The 14,986-nt window shown below is 42.8% G+C and overlaps 1 protein-coding gene across 2 annotated transcripts in view; it reads left to right on the forward strand.

The window, feature by feature from the left end:
* Positions 1-12,438: 12,438 nt before the first annotated feature.
* Positions 12,439-14,986, forward strand: part of LOC116440338 (myelin-oligodendrocyte glycoprotein-like) — a 33,861-nt gene continuing 31,313 nt past the window's right edge. The window contains exons 1-2 of one of the 2 annotated variants that reach the window (XM_032100991.1): positions 12,439-12,519; positions 13,077-13,223. The gene's annotated coding sequence lies outside the window, so the exon portion shown is untranslated. The remainder of the gene's footprint in view (positions 12,520-13,076; positions 13,224-14,986) is intronic. The other variant, XM_032100990.1, reaches the window with a different exon arrangement.

Here is a 14,986-nt window from a genome sequence, read left to right on the forward strand (position 1 = left end):
TACTAGCTGTCTTGCCCAGATGTGACTCTGAACCATGCCATAAATCAAGTCCCTCCTGAGGGGAGAGAATTTTCTAAAAGTCCTTGCAAGGAGTTTCAAAGATAAACTGAGACTCTTCCTTGATTTTCAATGCTTCCAGATAGTTGTTTTTTAAGTCTTATCAGAGGAACAGAGCCACTAGCACGACCCAGGTACAGCACAGAGCTCAGAAAGCAGGAGTGAAGTCTCTCTATCAAGATTTACACAGCCTTTTAAAGCTATTTTAACCAATAGTTACTAAAAACGTACATTATTTTCACTTTACTACCAATTATTCAGTAACACGACTAGGAACTGTGGAATTTTCTATCCAGTCATTCCAAACTACTTTTACTGCAGAACATGGAGTAGTAGAAGAAGGAGGAGGTTTGGAGAACAACAACAATCCTCCACTTTTATATTTTTTACTCTTATCTATTTACTACAAAGAGAAGCCCAAAACCTCTAAATTTTTCACCCTGTGACAATCTTACATAGTAGTCTATCACCTAATTCACACCACTCTATTTTCTAGTTCTTGTCTGATCGTTGGTAATTTTTTCCAAGGTTGGAGGTAAAAACAGTGTTGTTCAGGGTGGTAAGAACCCTTAAAAACAGGCAGAGAAATCCTCTCGGCACTCTGGGTTCCTACACAGATGGAACTGTTTCCCCATCTTGTCATGGGGGGATGGAGATTATTATTTTAAACTGAGCTCTGGAAAAACTTGACCTCTCCTGCACCAGTGGTAGACTAAAACTAATGATTTTTGTGAATAAGTCATAGCCTTGTTTGTTCTTGCTCTGTGCTTGAGGCACTCCAGTATCAATTCTGAGCTCAGACACTGATTTTTCGTATCAAGATCAGCTTTCAAGTCCCAGCCAAATGAAAATTTTGTTATCCTCACATCATGTGGAACCCAGAACCATTTGGTAATAGCGTAGCCGTTCTCTCTTGTCAAAGCAATACGCCCCCACGGAGGCTCCCAGCTGAGCAGCTGTGCTTCTCTCATGTCCATGAATCCAGATATTAGATATTTTCTGAGTCCAGATCTAGTCTTCAGTGAACCCTAAAGGGAACTTGCTTGAGGAAAGCTTACAGACACCTCAAAAATGTGAACAACATCTGTGTAGATGTGCAGGGTAACAATTTCCTAGTGGTTCAGTAAAAAGTTCTGCAGCCATTTCCTCCTTATCTGTCACATGAAGTTGTTTTGTGCAGCCTCTGGTACTGCGGTACCAGACGGAAGCCTTTTCTATAAGGAGTTTCCACTTTTATATTCTGCAACTGTAATGGTTCAGAGATGTAAGAAGTGACCAGGCAGTCACTCTGCAATATGTTATTAAAACTAATCTGGACAGGTTGGAGTTTCTTAACTTCTGGGCTACTTTATGGATACACCTAAATATAAAAGCCTTTTCTTGCAAACTCTGTGCTTTCATTTAGTTTAGGGTTCCAGCTATTCTTGGAGGTAAGTAAATCCTAGATGACGGTTGTTACCATCCAAAGGACTTGGGAATTCTGTAATAAGAGTTTTTGTCATCATGTGCCATGTTTATATCTTAAATAAAATCTATTCATTCTTCTGGATGTGTGAGTAAACCTATTAACACACAGAGATCAATCCAAGCCATTGCCCCCACCCAAAGTGGGTTTTACTTTCAGCCACATCCTTCAGTGTTCCTTTTCAAAGCCCTCAGATAAGGGGAGACAAACACAACACAGAGCTGACCGCCTTTGCTTTATTTTGGTTCACCCAACAAAATCCCTTGAACGACACAACAAACTCCACAAAAGCCACACAGTAGCCTGAAGGCAGCACTAAGCCTGGGCTAATTCATCCATTTCTCACCCAACTTTACAACCCCAAGAAGAGCAAAGGTACAACACACACTCCTGCTTCCAGAACTGAAACCAGCTCATTGCACTCCCTCAGATCAGTCTTGCACCTGAGCACCAGCATCCCTCTGTTTGCCTTCATTAAAAACAGCAGCTCACATGAACCACATGTCCCAAGCAACAAACACATGCACAGGAAAGCAACACTTGATGCAGCTTTGGAGGAAGACTAAAAAATGGATTCACTTTCACAGAAAAGTGAAAGACTTTTGTTGTGGCATGGCTGGTAAACCACAAATGGAAAGCCCCAAGAGAAAACATGTGTTGCTACTTAGTGATCTGAATCCATCTGTCCTGTTGTCAAATTCACTATTTAAATCTTTTTACCTGTGAGAGCTGAAATATCTCTTTTGCTGAAAAAAGCATTTCCTTTTTCCACTTAACAACCCGGACTCCAATAATTTTTCTCAGTAGCCATTGTGCTATGTAAAAGAAACCTTACTAGTTGCTTTCCCAACTTGCAAAGTGAATCTTTCTCAGATTTGTAGCAAACAGGCACAGAAGTTCACATTACCCCTTAAGTGTAATTTCTGGAACCTCTCTCTTTTCCAGAGGAAGAGAAACTGCTCTAAAGAATAATTGAGTACAGCCTAATTCCACAGGGAGAGAACACCTCCACCCCCATGGGTGTTAGGTTCTTAGGACTTTTCCTCTCAATATGTGGCGGGCATTAGGGCCTTCACCACCTTCGTGATATATGGGATGAAATAATTGTAATCTGGTCTGCATTTGAGGATTATTGTGCAGCTCCTGGAGCAAGTCTGGAACAAGGGTACAAAGGTAATTAGAGGTCTGGAGCACCTCAGTGATGAGGAAAGGCTGAGGGAGCTGGGCCTGTTCTGCCTCAAGAAGAGACAGCTGAGAGAGGACTTCAGTCATGTCTCTTACTATCTGCAGGGAGGGGTCAGAGCATGGACCAGGCTCTGCTTCATGGTGCTGAGAAGCAGGACAAGAGGAATGGGCAGAAACTGATAGACAGAAAGTTCCACCTGAACATGAGGAAGAACTTTTTGTTGAGGGTGGCTGAGCACTGGAACAGGTGGCCCAGAGAGACTGTGGAGATCTTTCCTGGAGATACTCAAAAGCTGTCTGGACACAATCCTGAGTAACGTGTTCATGGGGATCCAGCATGAGCAGGGAGGTTGGACTGGATGACCAACAGTGGTCCCTTCCCAACTTACCCATTCTGTGTTTATAAAAGGCACCCCACATCTTTTTTGAGGTGACCTCCTCTGCAGCTTGCATCCCAGAGAATTACAGAGCAGTAGCTTCTATCTCATTCATCTTTCAGGACGCACTTACGTGACAACAGGTCAGTTTGTACAATTACCTTCCAACACAGGAAAATGCTTCCAATATTTCCTGTGTTATCAGCACCACTTAGCATAATTGCTGTATCTGAGCCATGCTCCATGCTGTAAAATGTGAGTCCTTGGCAACTACTCATGTGACATTATTATTAATCACAAACTCTCTGTTTGCATATTGTTAGGAAAAGGCCTGTCTCCCATTTTAGTCTGGCACAGAAAACTGCTGTGGAGAGATAGATGCTCATATATCAAGGACACTTAGGCTGACCTTTGAACTTGCCCAAAATAGGTGCCAACAATTTACTAATAAATTACTTATTTGTTTTTCTGTAATTCCACGAAGTGCTGCTTAGGACAATTGTATAACTGACAAACTTGGACACAGAATTGTGCTCAAGAGTCACACAAGGCTGTAGCTGACTTGGTGCTTGTATCTCCAGTGCAGAGACCTTCTTCCACTTGCTGGACTGGAAAGTCTGCTCCTTTGCAGCGTTCACCCCAGTAGACATCATAAGTCAACAGAAGCTGTTGGCTAATTTTGAATGGGATTACACTGCACAAAAAAAGTTCACCTCTTAAAAAAAATTCAGAGGGAGGAAAAGATACCTTTCAGACTGGAAATCTTTTAAGATTCTGTCAGTAAGAAGCTACAGTAATACACAGCCATAATGTGGACAGGGAGTGACTGCAAACATTTTCTTCTTCATTTCTTCTGCCAGATCTGTGCTGGCACATGTCATCCCTCTTACAAAGCTGAGAGTGCATTTTCAAAACAAGATCAGATTTGCTTGCAAGAACTACTTTTCCACAGCATCATGCTGGACTAGAAGCAACTCTATACCTCTTAATTAATTCCTTTATCAGTCAGACTTACCATTATTGTGTTACCCAACTTCTAAAATGCATCACCACTGCAGTTATTGCAGTTACTGTAGCTAAAAATCAGTCAAGGAACAAAGGTGAAAAATGCCTGAGGTGTAGCTAATTTTATAACAGTAGGCAAATATGGAATCTGTTTATCACCTTAACGGAAGTCTTATTAAGCAGCTCAGATCAGTGATTAAACTCTGCATCAGCAAAGTACTACAGGTCACATCATAAACCTTTCAAAGCCTTTTCTTTAGTTTTCCATGCCCTCATGACTTAATTCTGGGCACGCTCATATTTCTATCTGTCTCTATCTGCACCACAGAGGGCTGGTATTTATTTGAGGTATATTATTGAATTTTCTTATCAAAACCATGAGAAAAATCCAGCCCTGTGTTGGTTTCTGACCTACTGAACAAGGCAGGAGGACAGGCCAGAAAACGGCTGTGCTTTCCAGGAAAATTCATTGACTGTTTCTACACAGGGTGGGGCAGGGAGACACCACCCCAGGAAGGTGTCCTGCACTCCTGGCACCAGCTGACGCAGAAACGGCATGCCCAGAAACTGAAGGTGTGGAGAAGGTGAAGGAGTGGCTTTGGAGACAGGGAAGTCTCCAGGAATCCCTGACAGGGTGAGCCTTGGTGCCAGGTCTCTTCTCAGCGGGTGGGGATCCCATATGGAGTCCTGGGCACACCCCAGTGCCGAAGGGTAAGTGCCTTTGAGCAGGAAAAATTAAAAGAATGCATAATTAAATACATAAATAAATAACCCCCAAACTTTTCACAACTGTTCTGTTTAATTTCAGATTATCTGTTTATTTATTTGGAGTTGCATTTTTCATGCCTACCATGAGGCAGACAGCTGCCTGCCCATGGTATTTGCATGGGACAGTTTGATCCAGCTGAGAGGAGGAAGAAAAAAGAAAAGGGGGGAAAAATAATTAAAATCATTTCATCTGCTCCAGCCCAGTGACAATTCGCCAGTCCTCAGGAGATGAAGCTCTATGGGAAAAATTGATTGTTTTTAAATTTATTTTTATCTAAAGTAGTCCTTAAAGAAGAGCTCCCAATAATAAACATATACTCCGGCCAGCTGGAATGATTAACCACAAAACCACCAGGCATGCACAGAGTGAGCCAGTGCCTTTCATCACCATTTTTGGCAATCTGGCAACTGCTGACCAGCTTCACACAATGTGCCTTAGGTTCATTTTTGAGCAATTCCTACTGCATCACAACATAATCTGGGTAGAAAAGTATTTCCAAACAAACATTCAAACAATGATTCCTCAGAAACAGAAAACTTGGCCAAAGCAATCCACCAGTTTTCTGTGGCTGCATTTATTGCATCAATAGACCTTTGAGTCTTGGGAAACAGTAGTAGATATTCCACATGTTGAATACCTCCACTAGTACTTTATACTATACCAGTTTTTGCATTAAAACTGGTTTTAGAGTTCCCAGGTCACAGGTTGCTCAGGCTTGAGCACGCCACAGCCACGAGGGATACCGGGCACAAGAGGTGTGCTCCTGCCTGCATATTTTTCAGAAGTTTTGGGGTGGGGTTGAAGGGCAGAAAAGGAATTGTTTGGTTTAGTCTCCAGGCAATGCTGCTGCAAACAGTGAGGAGGGAACCACTGAGCTTTTGCACCTAGGCAGAAGCCAGGTAAGAAGTAGGCTGTGAAGCTGGAAATGGGCCCTAAACCCCTCCTACACAGGTCTGGCTCTACAGCCCAGCAATCTTAATCATCTCTCACTGCACATTTTACAAAGCAAACTATAATCTCTGCACTCTCAGGTAATGGCATAGAGCACCCAGACTGGCAATAAATAATTGCATAACATATCCCTGATATATCTCAGCTGGAAGCTCCATGCAAGCAGTCAGCACAGTTGCAGATGTGAGCACAAAGCAGCCGCACACAAAAGTGTATTTGAACAGAGATAAAGTGTAATTTAGCAGGGTGCAAAATGCTGGTCAAATTTTGCAAGGAGATAAGCAAGAAAGCACGTGGCTCCCTCAACATCCTTGTCTGAGTGGCAGAACTTTCACAGACTGGATGCAAACACAACTAGAACGTCACTGCTTTCATTCAGACTATTTATTTTTGGGGAGGGTAGATTGATATTCTTATCTCCCCCGCACCCCAACATGTCAAAGCTCATGTCCCTGCTCACTGCCAAGACCGCACAGAATGTTTTTTGCCCTCTTGAGGTGCTGCACCCCACAGGTTGGCAGAACACCAACTTAATTATGCAGACAGTGATTAGAGCCTGACTGAACTTTTGCACTAGGAAAAATTGTGCTTCCTCTCATGAAATTTAGAAATAAATATTGATTTTTAGCTCAAGGTGAAGTCCAGGATCTGAAGAGCTGCTGCTATATACTTTGCCCATCACAAAGTTTCTGCTGACCCTGGTGTCTCTGTGGGTCACAGCCACAGGGAAGGTGTTGGGCCTTAAGGACACTCACAGCACAGCAGGTGCTGCTGAACTACACAACTTTCCCACTATTAGACCAGCTTCAGATAGGCCAGGGGTAAAGGACTGCAGATAACAACTGCAGAATGGGCACTTTAATTGCTGCTAACATTTACATTAACACATAACCCTTCCGAGGCAGAAAGCCCTCTACAAAATATAGCAAGAGTGGCTGGATCTGCAGTTGTGTTTAGAAATGAATGCATTAGGCTTGACAAAACTCACACAGGATACCAGAGAGCATAGGTGGTGAGAGCATAAACCAAGGTGCAGGGTGTTTTTGCTCTTGGATTTCACAGTATCCCTGCCATGCCTAAATGGAAGAACTGCCCCTATAGTTAGCCTTAGCTTGAGCAGTTGCATCAGTGAAGGACTACAGATGGGATTGCTGGGACTGTGCTGAATCTCCCCCCCCCCAGGTACCTCTGCTCAGTGCTTGGCTTACACAATTCACAGGCCCACAGAGGAACCCAGCTGCACCCCCAAATGCTATTGTAGTTGTAAGTAAGCTGGTTGGAATGTTAAATACCTTTTGAAAGATGGGTGTGCTCCCCACACATTTCTAGGCAAAGCAGAGCCCTCTCCCTACCTGATTGAAGCAGTCACATGCACAATACCAGACTCCCCCTCCCCAGCTCAGGTTCCCACCCTGAGCACATTTGAGAGCCCTGTTTTGGCCAGCCCAGGGTAGGACAGTGTAGTAGTAGCTGTAATGGAGAAAAGAAGAAAAAAGAAGTGGCTAAGGTAGAGAGTTTCATTCTTTGAGATGTGCCAGAGTCCCACACACAGAGATGAAAGGCAACAAAATGCTTTTTCACTGAATTGCCCAGAGGGCTGGAGAGATGGGGCAGCACCAGGAAAGCTGGGAAGGTCAAAATACAGCTGGGGTGTACACATTGTGAGACCTGTGATGACATTTTGTTCATCACAAGGATCTGCCAAGCAACAATCAGGCTCCCCTTGCTGCAACAAGGGCAGGCTCAGCCCACCCAGCCCCTGCCCTGCTCAGCTAAAAAGGCAAGCTTGCCAATGTCATTTTGTCTAGTTTGGGGAAAAGGATGCTGAGGTGCTGCTCCTTCAGCACCACACCTAAAAGAGTTCAGAGGACCTCGGCAACACTCTTAGTCATGTGCTTTCGTTTGAGAGTCTTGCAAGGAGCGGGGACCTGGGTGTTTATGTGTCCCTTCTCACTCGAGGTAGTCTATGATTCTAGGAGAGGTTCAGATTTCCCACAAGAAAGCATTTCTTTACCAAGAGAGGGGTCAAACACTGGAAAAGGCTCCCTAAAGTGGTGGTCAGTGGCCCAAGCCTGTCAGTGTTCAAGAGGCATTTGGACAGTGCCCTTAACAAGTTTTGGTCAGCCCTGAAGTGGTCAGGCAGATGGACTAGATGTCCCTTCCAATGGAAATAGTCGATTCTATTTCTTACTTTTTTTGGGTGGAAAGCAAAGAATCATGGAGCAACTTATACTTTCAACACCTCCACGTTTGTGCTTTCCACACCTCCTGATCCTGTGAATCACCTTCAATCAGCCTGAAAGTGTTATCATTTAAGGGATCACACTGACAAAAGTAGCAAATTCAGCTTCACAGTCATTCCTTTCTCACAGTTCCCATTCCTATTGGCATGTTCAAGTCATTAGGCCTCAGTTATAAATGGATATTTCTTGCCAAGTATCTGCTATTGCCAGAACTTAGGACATCTCTCAGACAGCGATGCTGCTGATTGTTGCCTCTTCCCCTGCAAACGAGCATACTGCTTCAATTTTTGCTACTCTGATTGCACCATGAAAAGACTTCCACAGTTGCTCAAGTGGTTCAAAAGCCAGTATGAAAACTCATTATTTTCTCATATCTCTGCGTCTGCCTTCATCCTGGGATAAGAGTCCTAACCACATAAGGTATTAGCTAAATTTGTGGAAACAAGTGAAACCAGCCACAACCAGGATTGCTTCCCACAGGCTGGAAAGCCTCAGTCTGCAGCCAAAAATGACAAATAAAGTACACAGATTCAGGTACTCACCAGCCTGATGTAAACAGTCTTTTTGTTTCCACCTGAACTGGAAAAGGATTAAGGTTTAGCAACAGGAAGTAAAGAAGATGAGCATGGCAAGACACAGCTACCACTGGTCTGTACTGCCTTACCCAAAAAACCTTGCGGTCTTCTGCTCAGAATGACAAAAGAAGAAGAGTTTTCACTTTTCTTCTGAAGAGAGCTTGGTTAAGACTGTGTTATTTGGCTCATCTGATAAAAAAACAGGAGTGGGGCAAAGAGAAAAAACCCAAGTTTATTATCATACAAGATCACCACCATTGATGAGTTGTGATGAATAACAGTCAAAAAAAGACTCACCTTTTGGGAGTACTCTGCCCGCAGGCTTAGAAGCCATTCTGACCACACACACAAGCAGAGGGAAATAGACAACTAAAAAAAGGAATATTGCAAGGTTGCAACATGCTAACGTAACACCAAATGAAATTATGCAGATCCCTTGTCCAGTCTGCACCAGTACTTAGCTGAATGCAAGTTTGTATTCCAGATACAGGAAATTAAAGTATATAAACCATTCATTCTTCCATCAATTCACTTGTAGGTGATGAAAACAGTCTGGCTCTGACTGTGGAAAGTATCTGATTCACTGTGTTTGAATTAGCAGATGTGTGGGCAACTGTGTTTGGTAACAAAGCAAGGGAGTTGTGCCCTGTGGAAAAGGAGGCTGTATTTTGCTTCTGCTGGAAACCTTTTAGCAAATATGCAAAACATAGCAAATGGAGGGCAGAAAGCACATTTCTACAACCTGAAAGCAGCATGACCAAGGCCCTGATCATCTGAACATCTCCAAACACCGAAAGTGAGGAGCCCCAGGGACTGAAAACCAGCAAGACATTAGGCAATGGTCTATAACACATGAGTCAGCTTAAAGATTTCTGTCAACTTGGTAGCTTGTCTCAACAAAGTTTTGTTCTGTGCTTGGTTTGTTGCAATGTGTAGGAAGCAAGAAAAAAAAACATACCAAGAGGCCTGCATGGATGAACAAGGAGATCCTGGCAAAACTCGGGCACAGAAGAAAGCATGCAGAGGGTGGAGCAAGGGTAGGTAACATGGAAGGAACAAAGAGACACTGTCTGAGCATGCAGAAACACGGTTAAGAAAGCAAAAACCCACTTGGAATTGGATCCATTCAGGGTCTTGATGGGATGCACCAATGAGTACTGAGGGAGTTGGGAGATCCCATTGCAAGGCCACTCTTGATAATCCTTGATGGATCATGGCAATTGTGAGCAGTGCCAGAGAACTAGAGGAGAACAAACATCACCCCTGTCTTCAAAAAGAGAAAGAAAAAGGATCCACATTGAACCCAAGTCAGCATTGTCTCCTTGTGGCAAAGGTTAATGGTATCCTGAGCTCCATTAGGCAAAATACTCCCTGCAGATTGAGGGAGGTGATCCCTTCCCTCTCCTCGGCGCTGATGAGGCCACTCCTGGAGTTCTGGGCTCTCCCATATAATAAATACATTAAAGGAGACAGAGTGCAGTGAAGAGCCACAAAGATGATGAAGAGACTGGAGAATGTGTTCTGTAAGGAAAGGCTGACAGAGCTGGGGCTGTTCTGCCTGGGGCAGAGAAGGCTCAGGTGGCATTTCATCAGTGTATGGAAATACCTCCAGGGAGGGTGCAAAGAGGACAGAGTCAGGCTCTCTTCAGTAGCGCCCAGGGGCAGGACCAGAGGAAATGGGCACACACAGGAGGCTCTGTCTGAAAATCAAGTAAGTGGCCTGGCTTGAGCAGGGGAGTGGAACCAGATCACTTCCAGAGGTCCCTTCCAACTTCAACCACTCTGGTACTGTGCAAAAGTTATGACTGGATTCTGAAAGTGTATAGCCATAACAACAGCAGTCTCCTTCAGGTCACTCAACCCATGCTAAGTTGAATAGGACAATGTTGAAAGAACAGGAAGGGAAGGAAGAAAGAAATATTTCTTTCAGTCTATTCTTTCCGTCAAGATAAACAATTATAAGCCAGTATTGCACTGCTGCCAGGTCCTCATTTTCTTTCAAGTCTGACTACACTCAGCATAGCATGGTGGAACACTGAGCGATCACAATATCTGTGACATAAGCCATCAATGAGCCTGGAAAAAAAATATCCCCAACAAAACCAACTCCAAACCAAAGCACAACCACACAACCACACTCTGGAGAGCTTCATCCTGGTGAGCACTCACTACAGATCAGTGTGATCCTTTGTATTTATCACTGAAAATCAAACTGAGTAATAACTCTATGGCCAGAACCACAGCCTTTACTCCAGACCATTAAATGACCACAGGTGTCTGTGGCTCCTGCATTTTTGTACACTGAGAGGTTTTGGAAGAACATGTTAGTGATCCATATCTGCTACTTCCTCCTGCAAGATAGGAGGACAGCAATAATGTGAGAAAATAATGGAAGACACAGAGGGTATCTAAGCACAAAGCTGGAACACAGTAGCCTTTCCATCCTCATGATTTTTTTTGCTAGGTGGTACTTAATCACCAAGACAGTGCACCTCAAAGACAAAACACAAGAAAAACTTGTATTTAAAGACACAGGACTTTAAAGAAAGGTAGTGGAAAAGGCTACTGAAATCATTGGACACACAGGGGAATTACCTCAGCTGATGGTTTAAATTTAGGTTTGTTCGAAGCACATGCAGAAGGAATTAGCCTACGAAGCATTAAGGATACACTGAGACATCCTGAAACTTTGCTATGGAGTGATTTTCTTTTATCTGGACATGGCACCTCTGAGTCAGATTCCAACAGTTGTATTAACTTGGACAGCACTTCCGCTGTTGTGAGAGGACCTCTCAGAGTAGGATTAGGGTCTTCCAGAAGAGTAGCTCTCAGAAGAGCACGAGGGGAAAAAACCCCAGCAATATTACTTTCTCTTAACGTTAGTGCAGCCATAGATGGTTTTAAGCCTTCCACTTTTGTGTTTCAGTGCTAGAGAGAAAATAACTTCTACAAACTCTGAAGTTTTTTCCTCTGCTGTGTCTTCCACTCATCTAAGTGTGAGTTGCATCAGGCATTCAAAGCCTTCCGAAAGTGAAGTGCCTCGGGAAATACTCTGGATTATCATTGCCACAGGAGAAAATGAGCAACTCCATTACAGCCCTATTTGAGTGAGACACTACACATTGCTGAAATACTACCATGAAGCTGAATGATTTATCAAATGTTACTTTTGAAACTATTAAGCAGAGTGTGGGTGGCTTTGTTTGTTTTCTAGCATAATGAAATATGACTTTCTAGACTTTCTTCAAGTATTTAACTTCTATCTTAATTTAAAAAAAAATCAGACTTTAAGTTGTTTGGTTTTTTTTTTGTATGAGTGTTACATATTAATGTTTAAATTCATCCAGCATGATTAAATAGCAAGATCTCTATTTAATCCAAGCAGAGGAGGAGCTGAGATTAATGGGAACAGTGGTTGTAATACTACTATTTATATTTCAGGAAAAGTATTATTTAATACTTTTAAATAATAATTCAAATCAATGAGTATGCCTTTTATGGCATGTTTATATAAGGTGAAGTTCAACACTAACAGTGCATTAAGAAGTGTGTGTACACAACTATAAAGTAAACAAAGGGAGATGTCAGGATTCAATGCAAGAGACACTACCCAGAAACTGGCAGTTTGAATAAGTGTTGGATAGAATCCACCAAATATATTTTTCCACAACTGCTGAATTGTGCAATTATGCAACTATGGGCAAAAAAACCCACACTAGTGAAGCAATGACCTTGGCAGGAAATGCCCATTGAAAGAAAAACTTAAATTCCTTTATGAAATGCCACAGCAGACCATGCCAGACGCACAACTGAGCCCATAGCTCAGCGAGATGCAACAGCTCTCCAGGAGAAAAAGAAAGGCTTCTGCCATGGCTGGCTGAAAACATAAGGGGTAAATATTGCTCAGTACCTGCACATCAAAAGCAGAGAGCCAGGGGAAAAGCAGTGCTTGACTGCAGAGCAAATAAAAGAAACAGCTTTTTTTGGCATGTAGAGTTTGGAAAGGCATGCTTAGAAACTGCAAGTGGTAGCCTCTGTGCTCAGCTGTGCAGGAAACCAAATACATGAACATCAGTCAAAACTAATTGTAAGATGAGAGTCTTTAAATTATTTTCTTTTCTCAATAGAAAGAACTAAGAAAAGTCTCAAGTGCCTGCTAAAGCTGAGACAAGAGTTGTTTCAGAAACATTGGCAAAATCCTTGTTCTGAACATTTTCAAGTAGCATATTCATACAAAGAAATGTTTAATTGTAGGAAAAAAGGTAGGCAAGAAAGAACTGCAATACCTGAATGCTGCATTATCATAAATAGCTAAATTCTGGGAAAAGATCAAAGGTGGATGCTCCTGAGCTTCTTCTAAAGTGGAAGTGGTAAAGTGGTAGTTTGCAAACCCTTACGTCACCTGAACACGCTACAGCGAGAGCCAACAAAACTCCTTTTATTTCTCAGCTTGGTTGGAGAAACAGCCCCTGATTTTTGAGTCACTGCTCACACATCCTGCCCTGTTCCAGCACTTCCTCGTTCACAGCAGCAGCTCCTTGCTGCAGCACGTTTGGATCTCAGCACACGCAGAGGGAATAGAGAGATTCCACAAAGGTAAGCAAGAGATCAAGTTTTCTGTCTTGCATGAGAGAGTGCTAAATTTGCAGTATTTGGGCTATGGGTTTTGGCTAAGATCTTTTACACTTGCTTCAGACAATGCAGCCATGGGAAAAATGAAACAATCTGGATTTGGCGTGGGGTTTGGTTTTTTTCCTTGTCATAAGCGACAGTTTGCTGGGGAGGAAAAGCTACAGATTGAGGTGGTTCCCAGCTGTGTAACCCCTCTCCCCTGTACTGGCTCCCAGCGGGGGTGTGCTTAGACTGCAAAGTAGAAAGTGAGGTTACCCCTAAAACTAAAGGCATTTCCAACTAATTTTCTCACTGAGTACCGTTTTGCCTTTATTTCTGCTCTTTTTGCTTTTCCTTAGTCATTAAAGTGACACACTGACAGAAGTGACTGAACAGGGAGTTTCAGTTTAGTGACGTTCAGAGGACGAACACTAGGCTGAAAACAATCAAATCACACTTGCTGCCTCAAAATGCCACCTGAGCAAGAGCAAAGGCTCAAGACATTCAGCATAGTAGCCACACCAAAAGGGAAGTTAGGTAACTTCTCAGGTTCTGAATGGTCATTGTTCACAAATGGGCAGAGAGTAAGAGCAGCTAAAGAGGAAGGAAAAGGGGTCCCAGGGTACTGAGCAGCACATACACAACAGAACCCGAGATCCAGGCTGCAGGTAGTGAAGAAGTCAAGTGTAAGAATGACAAGAAAGAGGGCAAACAACTGCACAGGAGGGGTTTTCGCAAGCTGAGTCACTGTGGCTTCTGTTACAAGTGGTGGTAAACTTCGGGGAAAAAAAAAAAAAAGAGAGAGAACCAACTTCTGTTGCACAAGTAGGTTTCAGACAAACTTGTTGCAAATTTCAGACAAATTAAAACAAACAAACAAACCCCACAAAAACTACACAGCCATAGATGTATGTGCCAGTATGGGAGGGCATTTAAAAGTTCTTTCCAGTCTTAAAATCTAATTTTCCTCTTGATTGCTTGTCCCTTCCTTGAGAGGAGACTGTACCCACCAAATTAATGCAGGGACAGAGGAAGGTAGGAGAGAGACACCTGGAAAAAGTACAGAGCAACAGATGCCAAAAAGTCCAATTTCTCACACCTCCTCCATGTGACTCTGGAACTCAGACCCCCTCCTCAAGAGCCAGCTCATGCCAGATAATTTTGCCTTTTTGAAAGCTAAATAGAAGTGTTTCACCATTTGACTAAAAGTGAATCCTGAGGAAGAAGTGAAATGACATGGCTATAGATTTCAGTTCTCATTCAGTTAAGAAGCTTGCCATTATTTGGAGTTTATCTTGATAATGCAAGGGGAAGTAGTGCAAAGGTGAAGATCAGCACAGATTTTTCATTCTAGAGAAATTATTTATCTATTTCTGGAAAGGGCAAGGAGGTGATAAGAAATTTTCAGCTCCGAGGGCTCTTCTTGTAATACAGACCAGGTTATTGAAATATTTACCAAGATAAGCATTACAAAAAGTCTCTGATATACTTTCCCCAGTTGGGAAAGTCCTAAAAAAAAAGATTGTATGGGTGTATACTACATTCAGGAGACTGATCTTTTGGTAGAACAGTCACCAGTTCTGGACATTTTATCTCCAGAGAAGTCACTCAGTGGTTGGGGGTGTGGGAGGGATGGGTGGGAGAATATTTCACTCTACAAAAGAAAAAACCTATATATTCTTTAAAAAACCCCAAAAAACTAAGATAATCAAACCACCACCAAACCACACACACAGGTCCAGTCAACT

Source organism: Corvus moneduloides, chromosome 2 (assembly GCF_009650955.1).
Source record: "Corvus moneduloides isolate bCorMon1 chromosome 2, bCorMon1.pri, whole genome shotgun sequence".
Classification (NCBI taxonomy): Eukaryota; Metazoa; Chordata; class Aves; order Passeriformes; family Corvidae; genus Corvus; species Corvus moneduloides.